Below are 12,684 nucleotides of genomic sequence, written 5' to 3' on the forward strand. Positions count from 1 at the left end.
CAGAGTAACTCCCCACCTCTTTTTTTCAAAAGTCCTGATTTTAAAAGTTCAGTCTCTGAAGTTGCGCTAACCTTCTCCTCAATCTAGACACCACCCAGGTAGGGCAGTCATTGTATTCTGCTCAGGAATTAGTGTGAGGCACAAATTCTTTGAATAGATGCCCAAAGCTGGGGGGGGGGGGGGATTTAAGAACTAAAGGGCATAATCAAAGCTCAGGTCCAGTCTCTCTTTTTAATATTCATTCTCTCATTAATTGTTTTTCTTTCTTCCTTCCTTCCTTCCTTCCTTTTTTGGCGAGGCAATTGGGGTTAAGTGACTTGCCCAGGGTCACACAGCTAGTTAAGTGTTAAGTGTCTGAGGCCGGATTTGAACTCAGGTCCTCCTGACTCCAGGGCTAATGCTCTATCCACTGTACCACCTAGCTGCCCTCTCTCATTAATTGGTTTTTTTTCCAGTTTTCAACATTTGTTTATATAAGATTTCCAATTTTTCTCCCTCCCTCCCCTCCTCACCTAGACAGCTGGTAATCTGATATAGGTTTTATATATTTTATATATATATATTATATATATAATAACATTAAACATATTTCTGTATTTCTCTCATGAATTGTTAACCAATCAGAGTCGATTGCCATCTTTTTGAACACTCCTCTCCAGAAAGGACATATAAGCCTTGAGCCTACTGACTTGTTTGTCTTTGGTCTAAGAGAGAGATGGCAAAACGGCCATCCTTTTATTAAAATGCTGGCCTTCTTAATCAAATGATTAAATTACCCAGAAATTCTGTCTCTTGAACCTTTTTAAACACCACACTGTCTGTTGTGGATATGTAGTTCTTGCATATTGTCTCCTCCATAAGACTGTGGGTTCCTATCTTTTACTTTCTTTGGATCCCCATCACTTAGGACAATGACCAGCATACAGTTGATGCTTAATAAATGCTAGTTGACTGACCAGCTGTATTACCCAAGGCAATTCACTTAATTTTTCTGAGACTCGGTTTCCTCAGAAGTAGGAATGATGATGATAATGATAATAATGGGAGTGCAATAACACCAACCTTACAAGGTGGTTATGCAGATCAAATGAGATAGGGGGTAGCTAGGTGGCTCAGTGGATAGAGCACTGGCCCTGGATTCAGGAGAACCTGAGTTCAAATGCAGCCTCAGACACTTGACACTTACTAGCTGTGTGACCCTGGGCAAGTCACTTAACCCCAATTGCCTCACAAAAACAGATCAAATGCGATGATGTAAAGCTTAGAGCACAATATATAAATGTCAGCTCCTACTTGATTCTCAAATGGATCTCTGAGCTCAATTATTTAAATGTTTTCTTCAACATACTACCCATTCTTGCTTGGACATTTGGTGTCAGTATATGTGATCTTGAAAAAGTCATTTCACTGTTCCAGGCCTCAGTCTCCTCATCTATGAAGGGGTTGGATTAGAAGTCCTTGAGGTCTTTCATTTCTAGAAGTATGATTATATGACCCATGTCCACACTCTGCCTCAAGTTCTACAGGGGGTCCACCCAGGATGCTAGAGGTCTTCCTCAATTTCTTCTGCTATTTCTTTCTTTTTTTTTTTTTTAGTGAGGCAATTGGGGTTAAGTGACTTGCCCAGGGTCACACAGCTAGTAAGTGTTAAGTGTCTGAGGCCGGATTTGAACTCAGGTACTCCTGACTCCAGGGCCAATGCTCTATCCACTGCACCACCTAGCTGCCCCTTCTTCTGCTATTTCAAGGATACCAGGGTAATTTACCATCTTCCTGGCATCACTGCACTTCACCACATGACCAGCCCATTCCCTCTTGTAATTATACAATTCCTTTATTGTCTTTTTCATTCCTGGTCTTCTTCAAAGTTCCTAATTGGTCATAAGTCGCAGCCTGCTCCCACCTCCCACATGACTAGCCATTAACCCTATGTGATATACATTTTAATCATAGTTAAGTCATTTGTCATTATTATCACGATCATGATAGAATCATAGAATAAGAGAAAGAAGAGATTTTAAGAGGTCGTCTGGCCCAAATCCCTCATTTTACAGGTGAGGAAACTGAAGCCCAAATATGCTGATTACCTTGCCAAGTCACGCAAGTCCTGGGCTTTAGAAGCAGAGCTTGGCTTTATCCTCAGGTCCCCTGATTCCAAATTCAGCACTTTGTGATGATGATAATGTGTTTCGAATGGTGGTACAGGCACTAAGTGCCCTAAAATAAAGAAGTGATCATTGTGGTTTGTGAGATAGCCTCTTTTTCAATCCACTTTAATTTAGTCAGTATAGATGTCTTTTCTCTCTCTTATTTCCTGGTAAAGTGAACATTGGATCCAAGATTTGGGATCTTGAATTCTGAGTCACCGGACTATCTGTATGGCCTTGAGCAAGCCTTCTCAACACTTAGGACCTCCATTTCTTCATGAGAGGGTTGAACTTGATGACCTCCAAGGTCCTTAGAATGTCTAGATTTATGATAAATGATAAATTGAACCTAATATCCTTTTACCAGCTGATTCATCTTCCCCTTCAACTCAATAAAAGTCAACTAAAAATACCTGGGAATTAATTTAAATTCTCTACAAGTCAGTGCACATAGTAGGTATTTACTAAATGATTGTTGACTAATTGGTTGATCAACAATATTGATTGAGAATCTGCTAAGTACAATCCACCCTGCTAGGTGCTAAAGTTATAAAGAGATACAAAGGAGGGGGCAGCTAGGTGGTCTGATGGATAAAGCACCAGCCCTGGATTCAGGAGAACCTGAGTTCAAATTTGGTCTCAGACACTTGACACTTTACTAGCTGTGTGACCCTGGGCAAGTCACTTAACCCTCATTGCCCCAGAGAGAGAGAGAGAGAGAGAGATAAAGAAATTCCTTTAAGATGCTTGAAATCTAATTGCCAGATAAGCTATATCCTTGAAAAGCAACAATTTTAGCAAGAACTTAAAGTTCTTTTGCCATCCTGGTTGCTCCCCATTCCAAATAATTTTCTCTTTCACAAAGGAGATATAATACCTGACTTTCCTATACTGCAGGGTAAAGATCAATTGAGGTAATGTATGTGATGGTTCTTTGAAGACTATAAATCACTCTATAAATGTAAACTATTATTAATATGTGTTCCTAATAAAGTTTGTGTAAACTGAATTTTTGCAAACTGAATTATATTTTGCCTTGCCTTCTTCACCTAGTCTTTCTTCTGACCTCTGGTTTTGTTTGCATGACAATCAAACAAAATCTTGGGAGCCTCTGCATTTCAGCCTCCACCAGGGTTCTTTTTGTCTTTTTGACATTAATAGTATTTTATTTTTTCCAATTACATGTAAAGATAGTTTTCAACATTCATTTTTGTAAGATTTTGAGTTCCAAATTTTTCTCCCACCTTCCCTTCCCTTCCCCTCTCAAAGCCAGCAAGCAATCTGATATAGGTTATACATTACAATCATGTTAAACATGTTTCCACATTAGTCATGTTGTACGAGAACAAAAGAAAAAAACACAAGAAAGAAGAAACAACAACAACAAAAATTAAAATAGTATGCTTCAATATGCATTCAACTCCATAATTCTTTTTTTCTGGATATGGAGAACATCATGAGTCTTTTGACATTGACTTGGATCATTATATTGCCGAGAAGAGCTAAGTCTATCATAGTCGATCATCACACAATGTTGTTGATACTATGTACAATGTTCTCTTGGTTCTGCTCATTTCATTCAGCATCAATTAATGTAAGTCTTTCCAGGTTTTTCTGAAATCTGCCTGCTCACCATTTCTTATAGCATAATAGCATTCCATTGCATTCATATACCACAACTTGTTTAGCCATTCCCCAATTGATGGGCATCCTCTCAATTTCCAATTTTGCCACCACAAAAAGAACAACTATAAATATTTTTGTACATGTGGGTCTTTCCCCCTTTTTTATGATCTCTTTGGGATGTAGACCTAGTAGTGCTATTACTGGGTATATGCACAGTTTTATAGCCTTTGGGGCATGGTTCCAAATTGCTCTCCAGAATGATTGGATCAGTTCACAACTCCACCAATAGTACATTAGTGTTCCAATTCTCCCACATCTTCTCCAACATTTATCACACAACGGTCCTTTGATGCATTTTTGGGCAGAATCCCCAAAGTGGAATTTGAGATCATGGGGTCACAATTCAGTATTTAACAGGAGCTAGGAGAAATTTTCTTAGCCCAAGTCAGCCTGGAGACCAAGGGCTATAAAGTTATTTTTTAAAAAGAAAGAAAATATTTGATGTCACCTAGGGTATTCTGCAGACATTCACTGGCTGCCTAGTGGCTCACAGCTGTGGCTCTGCATTCAAAGGGATGTGTTTCTCCCTGTCAGAGAGAGGCTTTTTAGCCACTACACCGCTGTATATAGTAATAGGTAGCAACAGCTGATCCTAGAGAAGCTAAGTACTTAAAACCCCCACAAATGTTAGTAAAGAGCAGGTCAAGAGACATGAAACCAAAAATAATGATGCACCCAATGAAGATGACATCCCCTGCATAGAATAATGGAGAGTAACACAATGATATCCCCAGAGGACACCTACAGCTGTGCTGCAACAGAAGTGTGAGTTATTTTAACCTTGTTTGAACTCTGATTACACATGTCCCTGTGTGTTTCTCCTTCATATACACACACACACATATGTACTGGCCCCTTGGGCTCCTGATATGTGTTTTCCATTTATGTTCTCTGATCATGTAAATTCTCTTTTTGTGTTTCTGTAACTTGCAGAGGCAGCTAGGCACAGTGGATAAAACCATGGTACTAGAATCCGGAAGACCTGAGTTCCATCTGGCCTCAGGTACTTACTAGCTGGATAACTGCAAGGGAAAACAATCCTCTTCTCAATAATTCTCAGGAACTCAGCAGCGCTGTGACAAAGGCTCTTTTATTTCCTTCTTGTGAGAAGGAGGCACTCTAGTATGCAGCTAGTGGGTGCAAAGAAAGGGGGGTTGAAGGTCCTGTTTTATACCTTAGTCCCTAACATGAATGGACCCTCCCCCTTTTCATCATTGGTCTGATTACTCAAGGGTTACAATCTACGTGCAAAAACTAGCTAATCGGAACACAGTATTCCCACCCCTCTTCCTTGTATGGGCATAACTCAGGAGTGGACCTTATACTTCCTTATATGGACACAACTCGGGGACCTTATTGAGACCAGGGCTCCTTGAACCATAAGATTTTGTTAGCCTGAGGAGGAAGAGACCTTTGTCCTACAAACAGGTCAGGAGGAGTATGATTGACTATTATATCCTCATCCAGAGGAGACAACTACCCATTTTCTCACAATAACCCTGGGAAAAACACTTAACCTCTGTTTTCCTAAGTTTCCTCAACCATAAAGCGGGGATAATATCAGTATCTACCTCCCAGGGTTGCTGTGAATTTAAAAGGAGATAATATTAATAAAAAGCATTTAGCACAATTCCTCTCACATAGTGGTGCTATATAAATGTTTATTTTCCTATTTCCCTCCCCAACAGGAAAGTGCCCAATGTGTTCATGGGGGAATGATTTCTTGTCAACTTATTTACTATGCTGTTCGATTAAATGCCATTTTAAACAAATGTGTCCTTGGATGGCTGGTGATCAGTAAGGCAACAGAGATTTACTAAGAACTTAAGGCATCAGACACTTACGAGCTGTATGACCCTGGGCTAGTCACTTAATCCTGATTGCCTCCCAAAAATAAAACAAACTTACAATGTGCCAGGCACTGTGCTAAGTAGCATGGACCTAAAGAAAGACAAAAGACAGTCCCTGCTCTCTGGGAGTTCATAGTCTAATTGTAAAAGCATACACATCAGAAGGGGCTCTGAGCTATGGTTTTTGGTGGGTGCTGATCCACAGCTTTCCTCATACTTGAGGGTAACATTTTTACAGGCCCACCTGGGAAAGTGGGGTCCCAGAGACTGCACATATAAAAAGGAGAGCATACTATTTAAGGAATCCAGTGGTGCAAATGAGAGAAGCGACAGGGAGAGTCAGAAAGACCTGGATTCAAATCCTACATCTAACAAAGACTAACCATGTGACCATGGGCAAATCACTTAACCTTTCAGTCCTTTAGGTTACATAGGGTCTGACGCTATAAGTTACAGATGTGTCACCAATCTGTATTGGTAGAAAATGCTTCCACACTGGCAATTCCCAACAATGATGAAATCACAGATCCAAACCAACTCTGCATAACCAAAATAGCACAAATTATTTTCTAGAGAAGAGAATCTTCTCTTTAATAATCACTTCCTAATTTATCTGTTTTATAAGTCTGAATTGTCTTATACTAGATGTGTGTCTGTGTATGTGTTTAAAGAAGGCTACATTGGCATTTAATATTTTAAAAGTAAAGGTTCTTTTATTACATAAAAGGAACATTCTCAATCTACCATCTGCCTTCTCGCTTCATACCTTCTATTTACTTCCAACATTTATAACCTCCTTGTTTTTTCTGACTATAAACTCTCCTCTTTATATGTTCTTGCCAACAAGCCGACAGAGATGAGCACTCAAATGTCATTAATCTAACTCCAAAATTCTTTCTCCATCTCTTTTTGACAGATCCAACTTTGCTTCTGTTCTCTTTCCAAATTCTAACACCCCTTCTGGTATTCAGCTCTGACACATCAACCCTCTTCAGTAACCGGAGACAACACGATTCCTAAGTTCACTGCTTTGTTGTTGTTTAGTCCACTAGTCTTGTCCAACTTTCCATGACCCCATTTGGGGGTTTTCTTTCCAGAGATACTTGAGTGGTTTGTCATTTCCTTCTCGGGGGGCGGAGCCAAGATGGCGGAGAGGAAGCAGCAAGCTGCCTGAGCTCTCCTTCTGTTCCCTCAAAAAGAACATTAAATCATTTCCTTCTCCAGCTCAATTTACAGATGAGGAGACTGAGGCAAACAGGGTTAAGTGACTTGCCCAGGGTCACACAGCTAGTAAATATCCGAGGCTAGATTTGAACTCAGGTCTTTCTGATTCCAGAGCCAGCTCTCTATCTACTGTGCCATCTAGCTGTCGCATATTGAAGTTCAAATCAAGTTCAAAACAGATCCACACTTAGCTGGAAGATTTGTCCTTTCTGATGCCTATTTCGCTGTGTCCAAAATTCACAAGACTCCCATGAATCTACTTTTGAATCTATATTTTGGTTCCTTCTTTCAGTTTTGCTCCCTATGATGTTTCTCTTTCTCTTATTCTTACTTTCTCTAGTGTCCCACACAAAAAAACAGATTCGTGCTATACAAGGTATCCCGAAGGTCTTAGTGCACTTTTAGGCTGTTCAAGCTTAAAACTGCTCTAAGACCATGTAACTGTGTTGTTGTCGTTCAGTCATTTCAATCATGTCCAAATCCCCATGACCCCATTTGGGATTTTCTTGGCAGAGATACTGGAATGGTCTGCCATTTCCTTCTCCAGCCTATAACTACCATAGATCAAGAGTAGAAGGGACTCAAATGCCATCTAATCCAACTCCTTCATTTTATGGAAGGGAAACTGAGGCCCAAGAGTTTAAATGACCTGTCCAGGGTTACCCAGGCAGAAGAGCCCATATCTGAAACCAGATCTGTTAACTCTAAATCCAGCATGCTTCTCACTGTACCATATTGCCACTCTAAAAGAGTAAATAGCCATGACCTTTCATTAGTACATAGCAACATATTGTAGACAGTAAGAGCAAAAAAAGCACTGGATTTAGAATCATAACACCTGGATCAAATCCAATTTCTTCCACTTACTACCTGTGTGACCTCGGATAAGTCCCTCTACCTCCTTGGGCCTCAGTTTCTTAATTTACAAAGTGAAGGGGTTGGACTGTTAAAACCTGGGTTCCATGAACTCTGGGCAGGGGGGAGAGGGGAGAAATAGATTTTAGGTGGTCTCTGACTTTGGTTGGGGAAAAATGACATCATTTTTGAAAATTTACCCTTGGCTTCCTTTGTAATCATTTTTTTTTTTGTATTTAAAAACATGATTCTGTGAAGGGATACAGAGATTTCACCAGATTGCCAAAGGAGTCCATAACACACAAAAAAGATTAAGAACTGGTCTGGTTAAGGGGGCAGCTAGGTGGCGCAGTGGATAAGGCACCGGCCCTGGATTCAGGAGTACCTGAGTTCAAATCCAGCTTCAGACACTTGACACTTACTAGCTGTGTGACCCTGGGCAAGTCACTTAACCCCCATTGCCCCACCAAAAAAAAAAAAAAAGAACTGGTCTGGTTGGTCTCGAAAAATCTCTTCCAGCTGTTTATCTAGCTCTCTCTCTCTTCCCAAACTAGCCACATTGAGCAGATCTCTAATATGTCTTGTCTTTTCTTTTTTCTTTTTTTTGTGAGGCAATTGGGGTTAAGTGGCTTGCCTAAGGTCACACAGCTAGTAAATGTTAAGTGTCTGAGGTCGGATTTGAACTCAGGTCCTCCTGACTGCAGGGCCGGTGCTCTAGCCACTGCACCACCTAGCTGCCCTCTAATATGTCTTGAAAGAAGAGTTTTTCTTCTTTTTCTCAGAGCTTAGAGGTTGGGTCCCCCGAGGTTGGAATGGGAAAGGTGGGAAAGAGTGTTGACATCAAAGATTTTCTGAGGAATGCAGAAAGACTTGGAGGGGGAAGAGGAAGAGGATGATGATGAAGGGGATAATGGGGTAGGAGGAAGATTAGATGAGTAGAGAGAAAGGCTGGTGCTGGGTGCAGGGTGCAGGGGGGACACTATTGACTGACTGATAAAGACCTAGGATAGACTAGGGCACTGCTGTATTCTACTCCCTGCTTGAAAATCCTACAAATCCTCGACTGGTTTACAGGTCTATCAGGTGACACTTAGTGTTTTTCATAATGTTTTAGAAAGTAAAACAACTACCGAAATTTAGGGCTTATTTATAACAATCTAATCCTTTCCATGAGGGCACAAACTGGTTTATTTTTGTGTCTGTATCTCCAGACCCAGCACAGTGCCTCTTCACATGTAATTGGAAAAATAAAATACTATTTTTTAAAAAAGAACTATATTAAAATAACAGAGAAGATGAGGAAGTTATCGGGTAGGTCAACATTGTTGAAATTAGGATACCTATCATTTGATTTCATGGTCCTTCTTCATACACTAAAACTCCCAACTCAACTAGACTATTTGCTATTCCCCAAGATTGGTATTCCATCTTGTGAGAAATGGGTAGTTGTCTCCTCTCAATGTGGATATAACAGTCAGTCATACTTCCCTGACCTGTTTGTAGGACAAAGGTCTCAGATCCCCTCCTCCCCCTCAGGTTACCAAGGTCACATGGTTCAAGGAGCCCTGGTCTCAATTAGGTCCTCTCCAGAGTTCTGTCCATATAAGGAAGTATAAGGTCCACTCCTGAGTTATGCCCATACAAGGAAGAGGGGTGGGAATACTGTGTTCCGATTAGCTAGTTTTTGCGCGTAGATTGTAACCCTGACCAGTGATGAAAAAGGGGAAGGTCCATTCTCGTTAGGGACTAGGGTATAAAACAGGGCCTGCGAGCCCCCTTTCTGGGTACCCACTAGCTGCACACTAGGGTGCCTCCTTCTCATGAGAAGAAAATAAAGCCTTTGTCACCTCGCTGCTGAGTTCCTGAGAATTATTGAGAAGAGGATGAATTTTTCCCTCACACATCTCTTGCACAAATACCTTTGCAAAGGCTGCACTTGCAAAGTGCATACCTTTGCAAAGGCTGCACTTCATGCCCATAATGCCCTTCCCTCTCCCCTTTACCTTTTAGACTTCCTAGATTACTTGAAAGCTCAGTTCAAATGTCACTTCCAATTCAAAACTTTTTCTGTTGTTAGTGTTTCTTTCCCCCTCCAATTATCTTATATTTGATTATCTGGGCACATGAAGCATTGCTTCCATTAAGCTCCACGAAAATAGAGACTACCTTGGTTTTGTCTTTGTATCTCCAGAGCCTTGCACACAGTGGGTGTTAATTAAATGTTTAATTGAATGGTATCTTCCTCTCCTGGTAAAAGTGCTTTGTGCCAAGCATTCGTTTTTAAAATTAAATTTGAAGCTAAATGAATTTTAAATTATTTTATTTTGAAAACTTAGAATGTTATGACATCTTTTGGGACACCTTGAGAAATAGCAGGAAGTCACAAGCCCAGGGCTGGTTATATCGCTAATATGGATTTTCAATGGAGATTTGAGAGATGGATTGAGAGCTGTAAGAAACCTTAGTCATAGGATTGTGGGATCACAGAATCATCCATTAAAAGCTGGATGGGACCTCAAATTCAACTTCCTCATTTTACAGATGAGGACACTGATAACCAGAGAGGTGACTTGACCTAACCTTGATGCAAGAAGACCTGTACTTAAATTTTGCCTCCAATACTTCTGTGGTGTATAAAAAGTTCAGGAGACAGGGTTTCTGGGTAATTAATTATTTTATTAATCATGCTAGCCTATAATTAATAAAAGGGATCAGTAGTACTTTCTAATATCAGATACCCCTCATGGAATACACTCAACACTTATATGCCCTTGGAAGAATGGGTGTTCCTGAGGGTGGCAATCAATTCTGATTGGTTAGAGAATTAATATTATAATGAGAAGTGGGCTTATTCTTTTTTTTTTTTTTTTTTTGCGGGGCAATGAGGGTGAAGTGACTTGCCCAAGGTCACACAGCTAGTAAGTGTCAAGTGTCTGAGGCTGGATTTGAACTCAGGTCCTCCTGAATCCAGGACTGGTGCTTTATCCACTGAGCCACCCAGCTGCCTCCAAAGTAGGCTTATTGTAAGGAGGTCTCCTTGACTCTGATCATTCAGTCTTGGTCAAAGAGACTTATCCACATCCACATCACCCTGTCTAGGGTAATCTAGACAAAAGGGAGAATCCACATGTTCCCAGACCTGTCTGAGTAAAACACAATGGGACCGAATCCATCAGTTCACCTAAACTAAAATGTCTTTACCCTTTGAACAGATCTGAGTTTTCCCTCTCATTATCAGCCCTGCACTTGAAAGGCTTCCTGAATAACCTACAGGGACTGATTTCTGAATGAGGAAGTAGAAAAGGGGAAAACCCTTTGTCCTGATTCGATAATTGGTTCTTTTTTTTTTTAATAATTAATTTTTTTTTATTATTTTTGCAGGGCAATGAGGGTTAAGCAACTTGCCCAAGGTCACACAGCTAGTAAGTGTCAAGTGCCTGAGGCCAGATTTGAACTCAGGTCCTCCTGAATCTAGGGCTGGTGGATAATTGGTTCTTAACATGAAAGAGAAATAACCATTTCTCCCATTTACAAGCTCTAGTCCTAGAGCAAATTGCTTAACTTTTCTGGGTCTCAGTTTACTCATCTATAAAATGGGGATGAAGCCAGAAGTACCTACCAGCCAAGAATAAGGTGTGGCTTAAATAAGAAAATGCATGTAAGGGGCAGTTAGATGGCGCAGTGGATAGAGCACCGGCCCTGGATTCAGGAGGACCTGAGTTCAAATCCAGCCTCAGACCCTTGATACTTACTAGCTGTGTGACCCTGGGCGAGTCACTTAACCCTCATTGCCCCTCAAAAAAACAAACAATAGAAAATGCATGTAAATCTGGTTTTCTAAGTAGGGGAGAGGGGAAAGAGTTAAGAAAGCAGGACCTAAGAGGATATAATCTAAAGTGAGAATTCTTTGAATGAAACCATCTGGGGAGTGAGGGCTTGATCCTAGGGGTATGGGTAGATGGTGATTGGGGATGAGGCTACATACAGTATGGAACCCCCAAAATGGACTTTCAACTTGTTTGTTCTCATCACACACATACCCATGACCAGCTCTGACTGAAGTCCTTGGGTACTCCCAAGGCTTAGGTCAGGGGAAATGATCTGCTAAGGATTTCTTCTCAGCTACCTTTTAAAAAATATTTATGTTTTCTGTTCTTAGAGAAGAGACTAGGAAATATGTGTTTGGCTCAGGGAAAGACCTCATATATACAAAAATATTTATAGCAACACTTTTTTGTGGTTGCAAAGAACTAGAGACTAAGTGATGGCCAAGCCGTTGGGAAATAACTGGACAAAGAGATATATGAATGTAATGGAACAATATTGAAAACTAAGAAATAATGAATATGAAGAAGTCAGAGAAACTTGGGAAGACTTGCTTGAATAAATACAGAGCAAAATAGACAGAACTAAGAGACTAATTTCTCTAATGACCACAATAATGGAAACAAAAACAAGACCGAAAAATAGAGAACCTCTGATCCATGGGGTAACTTATTTAGACTTTGAAGAACCTGATGTAGGAGGCAAAAAAGAAAAAAAAAGGATTAACAAAAAAACTTAAGACCTGAGCTCTAATTTATATCTGAGCTCTAAGAGGGATTCAGACCCCAGCTCCGAAAGGGACTAATGGATAACTTAAGACTTGGGCCTTCTTTAATACAAGTCAGGGCCTAGGTTTTTGTTACCCACGTTAATCACCACTCATAAAAAGAACATAAAGAGGCAGGTCTTAGAGACCTTAACTATAACAAAGACATAGAAACAGGCTATAGAAATCCTAACTGATAAATGTTAATACCCAGAAACTAGGCCTGGGATTGAAACATACAGGGACATTCTGACCTTGGCAAGTTGAGGTAACATGAGCAGAAAAGGCCAAGTTTGTCTCCAGATTCACTTTATGATGTGTAAACCCCCAA

Source organism: Dromiciops gliroides, chromosome 5 (genome assembly GCF_019393635.1).
Source record: "Dromiciops gliroides isolate mDroGli1 chromosome 5, mDroGli1.pri, whole genome shotgun sequence".
NCBI classification, from domain to species: Eukaryota; Metazoa; Chordata; class Mammalia; order Microbiotheria; family Microbiotheriidae; genus Dromiciops; species Dromiciops gliroides.